We start from the raw sequence: 3,662 nt of genomic DNA, 5'->3' as shown, positions 1-3,662 counted from the left end.
TTTAAGAGAAATTCCTCCCGTTTGATAAACTCCAATGTGAAGAAAATGCTTGGTAAGGTTTTCACATAAATCTGTTGGCTCTGTGGGACAGCCTGTGAGAAGTTGCCTTTCAAGGAGTCCAGATGGTGCTATTTGTGTTAATCTACTTTAATCTTGAAAAAGACTGACCAAGTCCACTCCCACAATTAAGGAATTCTGTGAATCTGGGCCAAAAGAGGTTGTCAGACTGCAGAGCTTAAAAGCCAAAGATAGGCAGGTTACAGATCGCCCATTTGGGGCAGTCTGTACCCTCCCCTTTCCCCGTTGTATCGGGGCCTCAGCTGCCAGAATGGCAGCCGCTGAGGCCCCGATCCGCCACTTTTCAGGCTGCAGGGAAGCGGCAAAATGCCACTTCCCCAAAGCCTGAAAAGGGGTGTCCTTGGGGCTTCAAGCCCCAAGGATACCCCGCGGCGACGGGGAGAAGGAGAAAGGGGCCGCTTGGCCCCTTTCTCCCTTGCTCCGCTGGGTGCAGCCATCTGAAGGATGCGCCCAGTGACGCAAAGCGGCACCGCAAACCAGGAAGGAGCTCTGAAATGGAGCTCCTTCCTGGTCCGCGCAAAGGGCTCACTAGGCGCCCTGGCGCGGAGTGAGGACGTCACGTCCGTGCCGCCCCGTATAGAGGCGGCATGGCCATGACATCCTCATGGCGGCGGCCGTCTGGAACGGCCGCCGTCATTTTTTACACGCAGAGCGCGTATTAGGGTTAGAGAGGTGCGGAAGCACCACACCTCCCTAACCCTAGTACGCGCTCTGCACGTACTTTAATGGCGGTGTATAATGGCAGTGAATCCAGCTGCACAAAATATCACTGAAAAAAGGAAACAAGAGACTGTGAAATTCAGTTCTTGACTGCTCAAGCAGAACTGCACATCCTTCCTTCCTCATTCAGTAAAAAAATTAAAAATAATACAGTAGAACTTTGTTTATGAATGAAGGAAAAAAATAAGGCATTATTAAAAGTTCATAAGGACATTCTACTTCTGGTGCCCCTTATGGTTGAGAAAGGTTTAGATAGGACACACAGTTTTCCAAAGGATTCCCATGTGAGTACCTATATAGCAAAAGAAGAGAAGGAACTGGCAAAATCACCTCTGAAGATTCCTTGTCTAAGAAAATCCTATGAAATTCATGGGGTCACCATAAAGTCAACAGGCAACCCTAAGGCAAACCTATCATGGGGTTTTCTTGGCAAGATTTGTTCGGAGGCCGTTTCCTGCGAGGCCGAGAGCATAAGACTTGCCCAAAATCAACCAGTGGGTTTCTTGTCTGAGGTGGAAATTGAATCCTGGTCGCCAGGGTCGTAGTCCAACACTAAAACCACTGTGTCACATGTATGGTGTATAAAATGGGTTGCTCTTGAATATTCTACATAGCTTCCATCATTTCTGTTTGTGTTCATGTGGAACAATCTCCTTGGTGATGCATTTGCCAGAGATCCTGCTGCATACTAAGGGAACTGCTATTGCCATCTCTTCAGGATCTGCCTTTGCACTTGCTGCCAATGATCGCGTGAGAAAGCAACAATTTCTGCTGGTAAAGAAGTGTCAGTGGAAGTGATAGCCCATGACAAAGCAGACGTGAGGTTTAATCAGCCAAGCACAGTGTGCAGAAACAGATGTGGCAAGAACCATGTTATAAAATGTCATTTACACTTTAAAGATGTCTGAGTCATTTGGGGGGTGAGAGCTAATGACATTTTATTTTCCTAGGAACATTTAAACTGAAAATTTTTCTTCCTCAATTCTAGCTCAACATAAAACACTATTTGTCCAGAATACAAACATAATGTCTATGAAATTATGAAAACTATGTTTTCCAGTTCTAGGGATCACAATTACATAATACGTTCATAATATTTTTTATGATATTATGAATGAGGAAGATTATGGGACTTGCAGTCCAAGTTGTGATATTTTTATATTGCAAATATTTTTATATTTGGCAGACAGTGGCCTGAACCCTATTGGAAGTCCCAGTAATAGTGTTATTGAGCCAATATTACATAAGTCCCATCAGTTCAACAACTCTGTTCTAGCTGGGACAACCAACTAGATCCTGGCCATTACTTCTACTTTTCCAAGTATCTATTTACAGTTAAATAAATTGAATACCTCTACTGAGATGCTGATCCATTATTTAACTAGGTAGTGAAAATTTTCAAATGATGGTAAGAATGTTGGAGGGCCCAAAGGTCTACCAAATCCAACATTTTGTTCATATAGTGGTTGGCCAACCAATGACCTATGGAGAACCTACAAACAGACATGAGTGCAACAGCACACTTATGGTCCACTAACTGGTATACAGAGACATTCTCTCTCTGGTACTGGAGAGGGTGTGTGCGTATCCATTGAGTCTACCCAGAGTGACAGCTTCATTGCCCATGAATTTACTCATTTCTCTTTTAAAGTTCCTTAGGTTGACAGCCATCTAGTGGCAGTGAATTCCACAGTTCAACTATGCACTGTATGAAGAAACATATCCTTTTAACTTTCTTTAATCTCCCACCATTCAACTTCATGGATGACTCTGGCTTCTAATACAGGTTGAGTATCCCTTATCCAAAATGCTTGGAACTAGAAACATTTTGGAGCTGGGATTTATTGGGGTGTGTGTGTGTGTGTGTCAGGATTTTGGAATACACAAGTAGCATAGTATATACCTGTAGTATATTTGTGAGGCTAGAAAAAGATGTGAGGATCTGTGAAATGGCAGAAGGCATGGATTTTCAATGAGCACTGTGCTTTGATTTCTGCCATTTTTGAGAGAACAAAGTGGGTGCTTGCAGTGTTCTCTCATTCATCTCTCTCCAGCCTCACATCTTGTTCATTCATTACTTGTGTTGTGTATGAGATATGAGGCTAGACAGAGACTGGGGATCTGAGAGACAAACAAGTAGGAGTACTGCAGCCATTTCCTTGAAGGTGAAACCAGTCAGCCTGTGGCAAAGACCTTCAGGTTTTGGAGGTTTTCAGATTTCACATTTCCGGATACACGTCCTCAACATGTATTATGAAAGGAGAAAAATTTCTCCTCTTTTCCCACATGACAATTTGTTTTATGCTTCTACATGCCTCCTCTTACTTGCCTTTTTTCTAAGTCAAACAGCCCCCAAGTTTGACCTTTACTTATGCTCCTTCATCATGTCAGCTCTAGATATCCTTTTTCAGCTATGGTTGCACCGTAGATTTATCCAAGGGCAGTATGATGATACTAGCAGTTTTATTTTAATTTCCTTATCTTATCTTCAATTTTATGGTAATACTGACTAGCAACAGCAAAGGCAATTGGTCTGGGGTTGTTTGCAACTTTGTTCCCCCTCTGGAAACAAGCAGCATAAAAAAGGGGAACTATACTTGTGTGTGTGTGTGTATAGCAGTCATTTCCCTTTGCTTTGAGCAATATACTCACACATAGTCAGTGTTATATTCCCCCCCCCCCCCCATAGTTACAGAGTACGGAAAAGGTGTTCCTCAAACTTCACTTGTTCTCACAAATCTTGATTGGGCAAATTGGGAAAATTCCCCTTGCGTTTTAAAAGTTATATATAAAACCATTTACTGAGACCCTTCCATTCAAAGTGATGTACTTTACAGATCTTTGAGAAATTCCTAGACAAAAGA

Source organism: Sceloporus occidentalis, unplaced genomic scaffold (genome assembly GCF_023333645.1).
Source record: "Sceloporus occidentalis isolate IW3139 unplaced genomic scaffold, rSceOcc1.0.p SCAF_2, whole genome shotgun sequence".
Taxonomy (NCBI): Eukaryota; Metazoa; Chordata; class Lepidosauria; order Squamata; family Phrynosomatidae; genus Sceloporus; species Sceloporus occidentalis.
Note: the sequence above shows the minus strand (reverse complement) of the source record.